This window comes from Tamandua tetradactyla, chromosome 1 (genome assembly GCF_023851605.1).
Source record: "Tamandua tetradactyla isolate mTamTet1 chromosome 1, mTamTet1.pri, whole genome shotgun sequence".
NCBI classification, from domain to species: Eukaryota; Metazoa; Chordata; class Mammalia; order Pilosa; family Myrmecophagidae; genus Tamandua; species Tamandua tetradactyla.
This window is the reverse complement of record NC_135327.1, coordinates 95448050-95463015: the sequence shown is the minus strand read 5'-3', so window position 1 is coordinate 95463015 and position 14966 is coordinate 95448050. Positions and strand designations below refer to the sequence as shown.

Below are 14966 nucleotides of genomic sequence, written 5' to 3'. Positions count from 1 at the left end.
AGAAAAAAGGTTCTCTGGGGGTGACTCTTAGGCCTAATTTTAAGTAGACTTAGTCAATCCTTCCTAGCATGATGTTTAATATTTTCTGAATATTTCGTACATAAACATTTAGTGCTAAGCCTAATCCAACCTCAGCCATCAAAACATATAAACAATATGTTTCCTAGGGCAGAACATGATAAGACTTCTCAATATATTTCTTATCTCCTTGTTTAGAAGTTCTATTTGTGAATTTTTTGTTACTGAAATTATTCCTTTTTACAGCTTTATCAAGAAAAATACATTTTAAGAAAAAATTTTGTCCTTGTGCTGAAACTTGTCTTTCTCCAACAAACTTCCTGGTTTCAACCCACTCAGCCAATGTAACTGAGAAGAAACCAGCCTTTGCCTCTCTATTCCTTATCTGGCATGCAGTCCTATCTTCTTCTTCTTTTTTTTTTTTTTTCTTTTACATGGGCAGGCACTGGGAATCGAACCCGGGTCCTCTGGCATGGCAGGCAAGCATTCTTGCCTGCTGAGCCGCCGTGGCCTGCCCCAGTCCTGTCTTCTATCTAAGAAAGTTCCTGCCTCTGATTTGTGTGCCTCGTTGCCATGCTGAATCCTCCAAACCTCCCTTGGTCTTCCTCCACTGACCTTTCTTAAATATACCCTATGTAACCTTTCCTAACAGGTATCTTTTGAGAAGTCTGCTTAGACTTTCCACCCTCTATTCATCTTGGCTTTGGATCTCCCAACCACATTCTGTAATATCAGGTGCATCCAGGGGCTCCAACTTCTAACCCTTTAAGAAAGAAAACCAAATAAAAAATTTTTCACAGCCAAGTTTTCCTGCAGTGGCTTCTGTGTGTTTCTCGATGTCTCAAGAACCCAACAAGCCCAGCCCCGGGCTCAGCAATTTACTAGGAGGACTGATACTCATAGCACAGAGTCATGATTTATTATAGTGAGAGAATATAAAACAAAACCAGCAAAGGGAGAAGGCACAGAGGCAAAGTCCAGAGAAACTCATGCTCAAGCTTCCAAGAGTCCTCTCCCAGTGGAGTCACACAAGACAGGTCTAATTCCCCCAACAATGAGTTGTGATAACATGTATGAACTATCTATCAGGGAAGCTTGTCAGAGACACAGTGCTCAGAGTTTTTATTGAGGGCTGGTCACATATGCATCTGCCTGGTGCATACCAAAATTCCAGGCTCCCAGATAGAAACAGGTGTTTAGCATAAACCACATTTTTGTACAAACAGTTTAGGTACAGTGCACCATTCTTATCAGTTAGGATAGTGGGAATCCTCCTGTAAGCCAAATTCCTGGACACCTGTCAAGAACCAATCTTTAAGCAGGTCTTTCGAAGAAGAGCAGTCAGACCAGCTATGCAAATTTTTTTTCTGAATACTTGAGAAGTGCAAATATAGAAGATCTGGTAGAACAGGTCTAAAGTAAAGCCCTTGAAGAGGAGAAAAATGTCTGATACCAGAGCTACCTGATATTAATTGCCATTTCAAAAGGTCTGCAGCTAGACAGTGAATGAGAAAGAAAGCCAAAAATGAGAAACCTAGCAGAGACCTGACTGAAGCAGAACCCACTGAGTGTTTCAGTCAAAGGTAATTGATTCCAAGTGCAGCTAGGAGCCCAAGTGGACCCTTCCTGGGGCATGGCTGAATCAAACTGCTTTGAGGTATAAAGTCAAGATTGGCAAACACTTCCAGGTATCCCATGGATTAGCAAGGGTATCTTAGGGTAGAAAGGCTGGAAATAGTCACTGGAGAAAGTATTTATTTTGAAAAACCAGTGCTGTCACAGTTTTCTGGGCCTCAATTTTCCTACTGTCCTGACTTCTTTGGTGCCAGTCAAAGTCTAATGATTCTTCAGTGAAGGCTGCCCTCCTTCAGGTAATTCAGGCCCTAGGGGCTGGGAAACAAGCTTCTTGGAAAGAATGCGAGCCTAGGTCAGGAGTCCTGGGCTCACTACACAGTGACTGTGGCGCACTACTCCCCACTCACCAACTCCCTAGCCAGAGCAAGGCTGATGGGATGGACTCATCAGAGATGAGCCTCTAAGGAGGCTACAACTTTGGGTGCATCTCTCAGGAAATAAACGGAAAGCATTTTCTATACTCCATTCAAGTTGTTTGAGTACTGGTTATAAACATGATCATTTCCTAGAAATTTACAATATGTTTTTGACTGTCTGGATTGATAGATTAATTTCCTCCCTGGATCTTGCCTCCTATGAGCCTCTGACAGTCCTGGACTGAAATAGGTACAGTATATTCATCTATGGACAAATCCAGAGAAATTCACTTTCAAATGCCTTGAACATGGAGGCAGCTTCCTTAGCCATGAGAAATTTTCATGTATTTTGGAATTTTCAGGCTGTTGTTGCACTCACAAGCCAAGTGTTTCACTGTCTGTCCTCTAAAGTAGCACTGGAGCACTGGGGCAAGGTGGCGGCATTGTGCGGTGTGGAATTTAGTTAGTCCTCCAGGTCAGCTAGTAAATAGCCAGGAATTGAATGGAACAACTGTTGGGGGGAACATCACTGACTGGACACACATCAAACATCAGTCTAGATAGGTGGAACAACTGAGATCCTACAAAGAACTGTAAGTCTACCAAGCTATGGAGACTGGTGCCCCTCTTGCATGGACACAGCAGGCTAGTTCCCAGAGGGAAAAAGAAACAGAACCTATTAGGAGCAAGGAAGGTAGCTCAACCAAACTCCAATTGCAGAATTAATTATAAATTCAGATTGCTGAAAACAGGTACCAAGCATGGATAAACCTGGAGGAAGCACTAAAGGAACCTAGAGTTTTCACCCCAGCAGAGAGAGGGTGGGGTTGATGAAAAAACAAACAAACAACAAAGGATTTTTTAGTTGGACAACACAAAATACTGGAAAAGGGCTGGGCCCCAAGAAAAGGGATCACAAAGAGCCTGATATACATAGTGGTGTTTGCCAACTCCAGCTCTTGATTAAGCAAACCTGAGATGCTGAGGTCTGGCTCTGAAAAGGCTTTTTTTTTTTAGCTTCTTAACAGCTCATTAACTAGAACTGCTAGTACTCTCAGGCTTCAGCACTGCCCCAGGCAACAGCAGAATTAAGGCATGTCTGAGAAACAAAGTAACTGGTCAGGTGAATGGGAATAATTCCCTAAAGGGTGTATCTTCCCCCCAAATATGGGGGCAGGGCCCAGCTCAAGTGACTGCTCTCCTTCAGGGAATTCAGACCCCAGGGGCTGGAAAACAGAAGCAACCTAAGCCCACCTTCTACCTCAGCCTCTATCTCAACCACACCACTGGCAGGAAGAGCTTGCTGAGAATAAATGCACCATACCACTTTAGGTTGGTGGAAAGCTGCAGGTTGACAAGCACAACCTACTGGACAGGGTAGGAAAAGCACAGAGTCTAGAGGTTTCATGGGAAAGTCTGACAACCTGTTGAATCTCACCTTTAGGAAAACTTGTTACTCATTACACCTTCCTCCTGAGATGTGGACCATTCTGGTCTGGGAAAATCTGACTTGGGTCAATCATATCTGAGGAGATGCTCCTCAAAAAAGGTTGCATATAGTTAGGGCAAGAAGCAGAAAAACAAGAGGTGAAAAATTCTAATCAGTTTTAAACAGAAGCTAAGCATGCTGAGGTCTGGCTCTGAAAAGGCTTTTTTTTTTTTTTTTTAACTTCTTAACAGCTCATTAACTAGAACTGCTAGTACTCTAGAATAAGTTGAACTGAATGCCACAGAACAGATAGAGAACAAAGCCAACCAACAAGAAAATCTTAGTTGAAAGAGTGAAAATGACCTCCAGAATAAACTAATCAAGGAAATCAAATACCTAGATGCCAGCAAAAAATAATGAATCATACTAGGAAAATAAAAAATATGGCCCAGTCAAAGGAATAAACCAACCTTTCAAAAAAAATAAAAAGATACAGGAGTTGAAACAACTAATTAAGGTTGTTCAAGCAGACATGCAAAATCACATCAGAAATCAAATCAAAATGAGGGAAGTTATGCAAAAGAGATGAATGATATAAAGAAGACATTGGGTGAACATAAAGAAGAACTCAAAAGTTTGAAAAAACAAATGGCAGAACTTATGGGAATGAAAGTCACAATAGAAGAGATTAAAAAAAAATTGAGACCTACAACAGCAGATTTGAAGAGGTAGAAGAAAAGATTAGTGAACTAAAGGACAGGACATCTGAAGTCTTACATACAAAAGGACAGATAGGGAAAAAAATGGACAAATATGATCAGGGTTTCACAAAATTGAATGACAACATGAAGCACACAAACATACATGCTATGAATGTCCCAGGAGAAGGGAAAAGGAACAGAAAGACTGCTGGAAGAAATAATCACTGAAAATTTCTCATCTCTTATGAAAGACATAAAATTATAGATCCAAGAAGTGCAGTGTACCCCAAAAAGAATAGATCCAAATTGGCATAATCCAAGATGCTTACTAATCAGATTGTCAAATGTTAAAGACAAAGAGAATTCTGAAAGCAGCAAGAGAAAATAAACCCATCACATACAAGGGAAGCTCAATCAGACAATGTGCAAATTTCTCAGCAGAAACCGTGAAGACGAGAAGGCAGTATTATGTTATATTTAAGATTCTGAAAGGAAAAACTGCCAGCCAAGAATTTTATACCTGGCAAAACTGTCCTTCAAAATACAAGGGGAGTTGAAAATATTTTCAGAAAACAGTCACTGGGAGAGTTTGTGACTATGAGACCAGCACTACAGGCAGATGGGAAAAGACAGGAGAGAGAAGTCTGGAGAAGAGTATAGAAATGAAGACTATCACTAAATGTAAAAATTTAAAAAATAAGATATGACCTATAAAATCCAAAAGACAAAATAGTAGCAGAAAGTACTTCCTTTACAGTAATAACATTAAATGTTAACGGATTAAACTCCCCTATCAAAACACATAGACTGGCAGTATGGATTTTTTAAAAAAAAAAACAGGACCCATCTATATTCTGTCTACAAGAGACTCACTTAAAGTGAAATGTTGGAAAAAGATGTTTCACACAAATAGCAACCAGAAAAGAGCAGGGGTAGCTCTATTAATATCTGACAAATTAGACTTCAAATGTAAAACAATTAAAAGAGACAAAGAACGTACTATATATTAATAAACGGAACAATTCTTCAAGAAGGCATAACAATCATAAATATTTTTGCATCAAGATAAGAGTGCCCCAAAATACATGAGGCAAACACTGAAAACACTGAAGGGAGAAGTAGACACCTCTACACTAATAGTTGGAAACTACAATTCACCACTCTCATCAATGGATAGAACATCTAGACAGAGGATTAATAAGGAAACAGAGATTTTGAATAATACAATAAATGAACTAGACTTCACAGAAACTTACAGAACATTACACCCCATAACATCAGGATACACATTTTTCTAAAGTGCTCATGGATCATTCTTCAGGATAGACCATATGCTAGGTCACAAAGCAAGTCTCAATAAATTTTCTTTTCTATTACTGTTATGGTACCTGGCACCATTTTTTATTAGCTTCTCAATCATCATCTGGAAAGAAAAAAATTCTAGAATAATATCATTAAAAATGGGTCTGATATAGAATGGTCACTACTACATATAATAAAGCAAGTACAAGATAGTTTATATTCACAGGGGTATGACAGAATATTGTCCTATATCTGTAATACTAGAGGGTACAATTAAAAAGCCATTATTCACACTTATCCACTGTTGGTGGGAATGTCAAATGGTGCAACCACTGTGGAAGGCAGTTTGGCGGTTCCTCAAAAAGCTGAATATAGAATTGCCATACCATTGCTAGGTATCTACTCAAAGGACTTAAGGGCAAAGACACAAACAGACATTTGCACACCAATGTTTATAGCAGCGTTATTTACAATTACAAAGAGATGGAAACAGCCAAAATGTCCATCAACAGAAGAATGGCTAAACAAACTGTGGTATATACATACGATGGAATATTATGCAGCTTTAAGATAAGATAAACTTATGAAGCATGTAATAACATGGATGGACCTAGAGAATATTATGCTGAGTGAGTCCAGCCAAAAACTAAAGGACAAATACTGTATGGTCCCACTGATGTGAACGGACATTTGAGAATAAACTTGAAATATGTCATTGGTAACAGAGTCCAGCAGGAGTTAGAAACAGGGTAAGATAATGGGTAATTGGAGCTGAAGGGATACAGACTGTGCAACAGGACTAGATACAAAAACTCAAAAATGGACAGCACAATAATACCTAATTGTAAAGTAATCATGTTAAAATACTGAATGAAGCCGCATCTGAGCTATAGGGTTTTTTGTTTTGTTTTGTTTTGTTTTGTTTTTTACTATTATTACTACTTTTATTTCTTTTCTCTATATTAACATTTTATATCTTTTTCTGTTGTGTTGCTAGTTCCTCTAAACCGATGCAAATGTACTAAGAAACGATGATCATGCATCTATGTGATGATGTTAAGAATTACTGAGTGCATATGTAGAATGGTATGATTTCTAAATGTTGTGTTAATTTCTTTTTTTTCCATGAATAAAAAAAATATATATATATAGCCCCAAGAGTAATCACACACACACACACGCACACAAAAAAAATTTCCTAAAAGCCATTATTTAAGACTTGATTCTACTTTCCAGCCGAGGACCCAAAGGTTGGTGTGACACAGCTCTAGTGAAGAAATGCACCTACTTAGACAGGATTTTCTTCAATTAGCAGCCCCATTCTAAGAACATTGCTCTTCATGAACATCAGCTAAAAACCATTAAAAAAAAATCTAATTCATACAAAGATGCTGGAGTGGAGGCAAGCAGGACTCAACCAATAATCTTAAAAAGATTGAGAGTATACAAAACATTTTCTCAAATCATAGGGGAATGAATTTGGAAATCAATAACAGGCAGAGGGCCAAGCTAAACAATGCATCTTAAACAACCAGTGGGTCAAGGAAGAAATTATAAGAGAAATCAGTAAATATCTCAGGACAAACGAGAATGAAAACACAACGTATCAAACTTATGGGATGCAACAAAGGCAGTGCTGAGTGGGAAATTAATTGCTCTAAATGCCTCTATTTTTTAAAAAAGAAAGAGCGTAACTTGAGGAATTAATTGTTTACCTGGAAGAACTAGAGAGAGAACAGCAAACTAACCCCAAAGCAAACAGAAGGAAAGAGACAAAGAAGATTAAAGCAGAAATAAATGAAATTGAGAATATAAAAACAATAGAGAAAATCAACAAAACCAGAAGTTGGTTCCTTGATAAAATCAGAAACCTTAGCTAAGCTGAAAAAGAGAGAGAGCAAGAGGATGCAAATAAATAAAATCAGAAATGGGAGAGGGGACATAACCACTGACCCTGAAGAAATAAGCAGTAATGAGAGGATATTATGAGCAACTGTATTCTAATAAACTAGACAACGTGGATGAAATGTACAACTTCCTAGAAAAGCGTGAACAACCAATGTTGACTCAAGAAGAAATAGACGACCTCAGCAAACCAATTATAAGTAAGGAGATTGAATTAGTCATCAAGAAGCTCCGAAAAAAGAAAAGCCCAAGACCAGATGGCTTCATGTGAATTCTAGAGTTGTGCAATCTGAGAGAAATATGTGAACCATGTCATTTTAAATTCTCTAGTAGCCAACTTTTAAATGAGTATAAAGAAACAAGGGATATTTTACAAATTGTCATTTCACCATGCAATTCTTTTTTCCATACTAAATTTTCAAAATCCTAGGTCTCTTATACACTTACCCTACACCTCAATTTGAACCAGCTGCGTTTCCAGTGCTCATTCGCCACACGTGGCCAGTGGCCGCACTAGTGGAGAGTGCAGTTCTAGAGATGGACCAGGAGGTTGCTTGGAATCCAACCGCTGCCACAGCAGTCATGAAGTTGGTGACCCCGTCATAAACCTAACCCTGGGCCTCATGCATTTGCAATGAAGACTGAAACCTCAAATACCACTGCAATTATGTGGCATATCTCCAAATAAGTCTCTACTGTTCACTGCTATGACTACTACAGCAACCCACCTGGAAAAATACCAGGAAAACCTTCAATCCTAAAGGGCTAGACTCTGAAGTCTGAAATATAGCCATCAGCAATCATTTTGTAGATGGTACCCATGAAATTTTCAGCTCTAGTTTCAGGAAGATTGACTTTTGCTGGACATACTATGAAATACAGTAAAACCAGAAAGTTTCAAATTGCTCTTCCTTCACTCAAATAGAAACAATATTTACTTTAACTCTGACTGAATCTGGGGGATGCAATGTATGCAGTAATTTGAACTTGATTCTATTATTAGCAAGGAAATAATCTGTAGCTTATTTATTAGGCCTTTTATAAGCTTTCCAAAATCTAGCAATCTTTCTTTGAAGCCAATCACTAGTGAGGGAAAGTTGAACCTAATGCATCCCACTTTGAATTTTATAATTATTGTACATTCATCATGGCAATCGTTATACTATATTCTCCTAATGTCTGGTATTTTTGAAGATATAGTTCTATTCCCCCAATGGTTATATTCTAAGTGATAGGATGATCTAATAAATGATCTAGTTTATATAAAGTGGGAGGGCTTCCTAAAAATAATGTCTTTTCAAAGGACATACTATGGTCACTATTGCCAGGCTTTACTGTGTTTGTTACCTTAGAAAAGGAATTAAGTCATTTTCTTTGACAGTAATTTTATGAACTGTGGAGGCAGCAGTGGAGGCTTTTTTTAATTAAAAAAATGTTTATTGTGAAAAATAAAATGTGTATTAAAAAAGCAATAAATTTCAAAGCACACCACAACAATTAGTTATAGAACAAATTTCAGAGTTTGGTATGGGTCACGGTTCCACAATTTCAGGTTTTTCTTCTGGCTGCTCCAAGACACTGGAGACTAAAAAAATATCAATATAATGATTCAGCAGTCATACTCATTTGTTAAATCCTATTTTCTCTGTTATAACTTTATCTTCTCCTTTGAACTTTCACCTAATCTTAAGGGAAATTTGGGTTATGCCCATTCTAACTTTTTCACGTTGGAAAAGGCTGTCAATAATATGGGATGGGGGATGGAACTAGTTGATATGGAAAGGCTTTTCTAATAGCACTGGGGAAACTAGGGTGGGAGTAATAATCTCTGTTGGTGATTGGCAGGGCATCTAACTCCCTCTCTCCCCTTCCTAACAGGATCCAAGCACAGGTACAGACCCATCTTGGGTACTTCAGGGTCAGGCTATTTTGAATTAAGGGTAATTCCATCTTCCTTGCTACAGTGATTGGTGCAGGAAACCAGGCCTAAGTCACTCAGCACATGGCATCCATCTGGCCGCAAGGAATGGTTCTGGAACAACATATGAACCTGTTTGGGACAGTGAGATGAAAGGAGATTTGCAGAAGTTTCAACACTTGATCTTAGCCCAAAGGCTTAGAAGTGATGGCAGAGGCTCCTGAAAAAGCATAAGAAGAAATACTTTCTTTCTCTGGACATTGAGGAGGGCAGACGTGGGACAACATTTTGCCATGAAAGAAGCCAATGTGAGGATGAGTCCAACAAACAGAAGAGTAACAGTCTTAGCAGGCTGGACGCATCTGAACCTGAAGGATTCCCTGCTCTGGACTTCCAGGTATATGGGCCAATGAATTCCCATTACATGAGCCAATAAAAACCAAGTAGAGTCTGGCTTTCTGTTACTTTTAGGTAAAAGCATCCAACTTGAAATAATGAATTCATTTTCATTTTATTTCACTTTAATTTTTTTTTTACATTTATCTGGTAAAATTCAAGCAGTGTAAAAGGGCATACAAACTAAATGTCCATCTCATTTCACACATCATCCACCTCTCCAAAGTCAACCACAGGATAAGCTTCACTGGTGTGTGTCCTCATTTCTACTCAAATAGAGGCGAAATATGCACATTGTTCTAGACCTTACTTTTTGCACTTGATATATCTTGGAGTTTATTTCAAATCATCACCTATAGATCTATTTCATTCTTTTTAAAGGGTGGATGGTACTCCAGTGTATAGATATCCCACAATTCATTTAACCAGTACTATTTTTTTTGCTACTATAAACAACGATATGTCAATATCCTCAAGTTGACATCTTTGAGCCAAGATGTTCTAGTTTGCTAACTGCCAGAATGCAACACACCAGAGATGGATTTGCTTTCAATAAAAAGGGATTTATTTAGTTAACGTATAGTTCTTCAGAGGAAAGGCAGCTAACTTTCAAATGAGGTTCTTTCTTATGTGGGAAGGCACAGGGCGATCTCTGCTGGCTTTCTCTCCAGGCCTCTGGGTTCCAACAACTTTCCCTGGGGTAATTCCTTTCTGCATCTCCAAAGGCCTGGGTTAAGCTGCCAGTGCTGAGATGAGGTATGCTGAGCTGCTTGGGCTGTGCTACGTTAAACTCTCTCATTTAAGCACCAGCCTATTAAATCAAGCCTCATTCATTGCAGCAGGCATGCCTCCTAGCCGACTGCAGATGTAATCAGCAACAGATGAGGTTCACATGCCATTGGCTCATGTCCACAGCAATAGATCTAGGCACCTTCATCTGGCCAAGTTGACAACTGAATCTAACTACCACAGATGTGAATATAAATCTAAGGATAGATTCCTAGAAGTGGAATAGTTGAGTAAAAGAAAATACACATTTTGCATTTTAAGAGTTATTGTCGAAATCCCTTCTAAAGAGGTCCTACCAATTTATATTCAAGGGAGGTAAATTTAGGTAGTAGAAAAAGCCCCACCCACCCCCATAAACTTCCCAAAGCCTCTGTTGTTGTCTATTTCACAATTAGACGACAATATGGACACTTCCCCTAGACTAGGCACTTTGCAAATCATTTTACATACATTATCTTACTTAATCCTCAGAACAGGCATATAAGGCAGAAAGTGATTATGCAACATGCCCAAAGCTACACAGCTACTAAGTGATGGGCTGAGACTAAACATGTGCAAACTGACTTCAGAGCCCTGTTTCATGTGCTATCCTGTCTCACTATTTTATTTTAAAATTTATTTTTATCAAAGCAATGCATACACATGGTCTGAGGTTTTTTTCATCTTATAGAAGCAATTATAATGAGAGACAATAGTTCTCTGATCCCCAGAAGCCACACCGGTTAGGCATTTCCTAGTAATGCCTTTTACTTCTAGTAAGAAGTAAAAGGCATTTACTTCTTCTAGCAAACTTCCATAAATCTAAATAACGGTTATATTGTAATTTCTTCATTTATTTGTTGATCCCTTACTCTGAAAGATGAAGATTTAACTCTGTTGTTTCTTCATCACCTCTCTTCCCTGCTTTTCTTCTTCCAGATATTTAATTATGTCATTTTTAAATTTTGTAAAATTATATGTTTAAACCTCTATTTCTTGTTTCCTTAATCTACAACAGTGTTGTTTCACTCTTCATTATGTCAAATGGAGCTATTAGTCTCCTTCCCAGCCCTTTACTTCTCTCCCTCAAGTTTTACATCCCCAATTTATATCAACTTTACCTCTTATATTGTCAAGAATGATTTATATTTTGTTCTGTGGTCATAGTTAAGTTTTCTGTTTTATCTACAAAAAGATTCTAAAGTTGAACAGCAATTAATATATCTACTATTTAGACCATGAAAATATTGATCACTGCAGAGCCAAGGGTTTGCTTGTATTAAAATATTTCCACTATAGATTCAATGTAGGATCCCTATACTATGTGAAGGAAAATACTGCTGACATCATAGTCAAATAGACTATTTTTCCTTAGGCTTTTCAAATTGCTCAAAATTATACAGTATTTTAGATGTATTAATATTTGGACTACAACTTTACTTTGTTTTTCCTAAAGTTCTTAATTTTTTTCTGAAAGAAAGATCATACCTTCTTCAATACATCCAAATATCTTATAATTCTTATTCATTTTATCTATAGCATGAAATTTTTTCCTCTTTTATTGAAGACATTCACTTTGGTCCCCACTGAATTCTAACACTAATTTGTAACAAATTTCTAGGCCTAGTAGTCATTTAGGGATTTCTTTTCATTGAACCCCTGTTTAATTCCACATTTTCTGTATTCCAGGTCATTTTCTTCCTGATTTCCCTCCCCCTTGGTTTCTTGAGGACATCCTCATGTAACTTCCCAGGAAAGGGGATTTCTGAGTCCTTGAATATCTTTATCTTGCACTTATGCTTAATTGATGGTTTGATTCCACGTTCTCCAACCCCAGACCGACTCTGAACTTCTATTGTACAGATTCATTCCTACTCCATGGCAGCCTCTCCAGACTGTATACAGGTTGTAGTTTCCTTCCTTCTTTTTAATCCATCACATGGTTCTTTCTCATAAATTTTTTTTCTCCATAAATTTTTCTAAAAGTCTCTCATCTGTTTATGATTCTCATCCAATCCTCTTCATTCTTATGATTTTATTTCCTTTTTGATTTTGGTCCTTTACTATAATTTTTTTTTTCATGGGCAGGCACCAGGAATCAAACCAGGTCTATGGAATGGCAGGCAAGAATTCTGCCACTGAGCCACTGTGGCCTGCCCCCTTTACTATAATTTTAATGACATCCAGAGCAAACATATGTGTACAGTTTGCCATTTTTGGAAGAGGAAGCCTGTCTTTAGTCCTTTTTTTAGGGTCTCAAAAGAATTGTGTTAGTTGTTGTCACACATGGCAATCCATTTACCTATTTTTCCATGAAAAGATAGCTAATGGTGACATCTAAGGTTGAACTACATGGGTAGAAATAAATGTTTATCCTCCAGAAATATTAGACACGCCACTTTAGGATGATTTTTGAGAATCACCGTAGACTTCATATGAGTGCACTTGTTTATTTGTCCCCAAAGCATTTGAAGACACAATTGTGTGGGAATTCCTGGTAATGGCTTGAACTTTTCATCACATTGATGGAGTATATGTCAGGATGGAGTCATACTAATTTGGAACTAAATGGGTGTGAGTAGATAAAATACTTTTTTATTATTAGCAATTCACTTTAAACACGTAACCTATAAGTGCTGGCAAATGTTTGACAACCAACTCTCTGAGGGAAAAAAGTATGCATATAAATGTAAATAAATTTTATAATATAAAGCATGTGTGGTATACAATGTACAAATAATGATAAACTGTACAATACTCTAGTGATATAGCTTTGCAATGTGACTATGTAATTGTGAAAACCTTGTGTCTGATGTTCCTTTTATCTATGATATTTACAGATGAGTAAAAAAATGGATTAAAAATAAATAAATAATAGGGGAAACAAATGTTAAAATAAATTGAGAAGATTGAAATACTAGTGAACAATGAAAGGGAGTGGCAAGGGGTATAGGAAAAAACAGGGAGAACAAAGGTTAAATTCTATTGAGTAGATGGAAATACTTGTGTTCAATGAAAGGGGGGGTAATGTATCTGTGATTTTTTTCTTTTTATTTCTTTTTCTGGAGTGATGCAAATGTTCTAAAAAATGATCATGGTGATGAATATACTACTATGTGATGATATTGTGAGCCATTGATTGTGCACCATACCTGGAATGTTTGTATGCTAAGAATGTTCATGTTTATATGTTGTTTTGGTTTGAAAATACAAAATAAAAATTAAATTAAAAAATATATATGCAATACTCTATTGTAACTTCCATATATCAAATGGATTTTTACTGAACACTTTTGTTGACTTTCGACAAATTTGTATCTGTAGCCAGCGTATGGTTGCAATTCAACTATAATTTGACAAATGGAGATGTGTCTCAAGCTGCTAACTCTTTTTTGAATAAATGTATTGTCATTAAATCAAATATGTGTATTTAAGTTTTCATAATGGCTGCAGTTAGCAACCAGCTCACAAAATTCCTGAAAATTTAACAACCAACTCTCACAAACTGTTACAAGCCAACTCCGGCACACCACTGCTTATACGCTCCAATCTCCCAGCCTGGGAGACAACATGAGGACATTTTATTATTCAAGAAATTGGATTATCCAAATAGGACTTCTCTGATAACAGGAGCATGTCTTTCTTCTCTGTGAGACACAATTCTGGAAATCTACATACCTCAGGACTAGCAGACCAGACCTGCTTATTAGCACCTCCACAAGAGAAAGCCAAAGATTCTCCCCATCGTCCAAAGTTTCTCACTGGGCTAGGGCTAGGCCATTGTTGACGTCACAGCCACATGGTGGTGCTGTTGAAACACAGGTGTTACTGCTGCCGTAGTGCCCCTCCACCCCCTACCCTCAGCTTGCCCCCAGTCATCCAAAACTTGACAATGAAGCCGACTTACATCTGCTCCAAAAGCCCTACATCCCTATCCCTTTTCAAACACAGTCCTTTCAGTGCAGGAAATTGCATCTATGCAAGCATGAGCATTTTGCTTACCTAAAAGTCATATAATGGGACTTTTCTGTTACTTATGTCCTAGCAACTTCTGCTTGTTTGACCTCTGGTTTTTAGGTGCTGTCATCCATTAGTTAAAGGAGCCTGTTTGTCCCTCAATGATGCAGGTAAATCTTTGTCTGAATAACATCCAGGGCATGGGGAAGCTCAAGGTTTTTCTATAATGAAACTGTCTTTATTTATTTGCATCTTTCTTTGTTTCTCCACTTTACCCGTGTGACCTTCTAGGTTCTGTTCCAAATTATACCTCGATGGAAAACTCCATTGTTTATCATCTTCCATAAGAAATCCAACAAAGCAGCATTCGTGTGTATTGGTAATGTTCCAGTTTGTTAGCTGCCAGAATACAATATACCAGAAATGGAATGGCTTTTAAAAAGAGGAATTTAATAAGTTGCTAGTTTATAGTTCTAAGGCCGAGAAAATGTCCCAATTAAAACAAGTCTATAGAAATGTCCAATCAAAGGCATCCAGGAAAAGATACCTTGGTTCAAGAAGGCCAATGAAGTTCAGGGTTG

At 37.6% G+C, this 14966-nt stretch overlaps 1 protein-coding gene across 2 annotated transcripts in view; it reads right to left on the bottom strand.

The window, feature by feature from the left end:
* HIBADH (3-hydroxyisobutyrate dehydrogenase) overlaps positions 1-14966 on the bottom strand; it is a 225526-nt gene that overhangs the window by 170225 nt on the left and 40335 nt on the right. Inside the window, exon 1 of one of the 2 annotated variants that reach the window (XM_077121054.1) lies at positions 14107-14215. The exons of the other annotated variant lie outside the window; for it this stretch is intronic. The gene's annotated coding sequence lies outside the window, so the exon portion shown is untranslated. Of the gene's footprint in view, positions 1-14106; positions 14216-14966 lie in introns of those variants that run through there. 2 annotated transcript variants of the gene reach the window in all.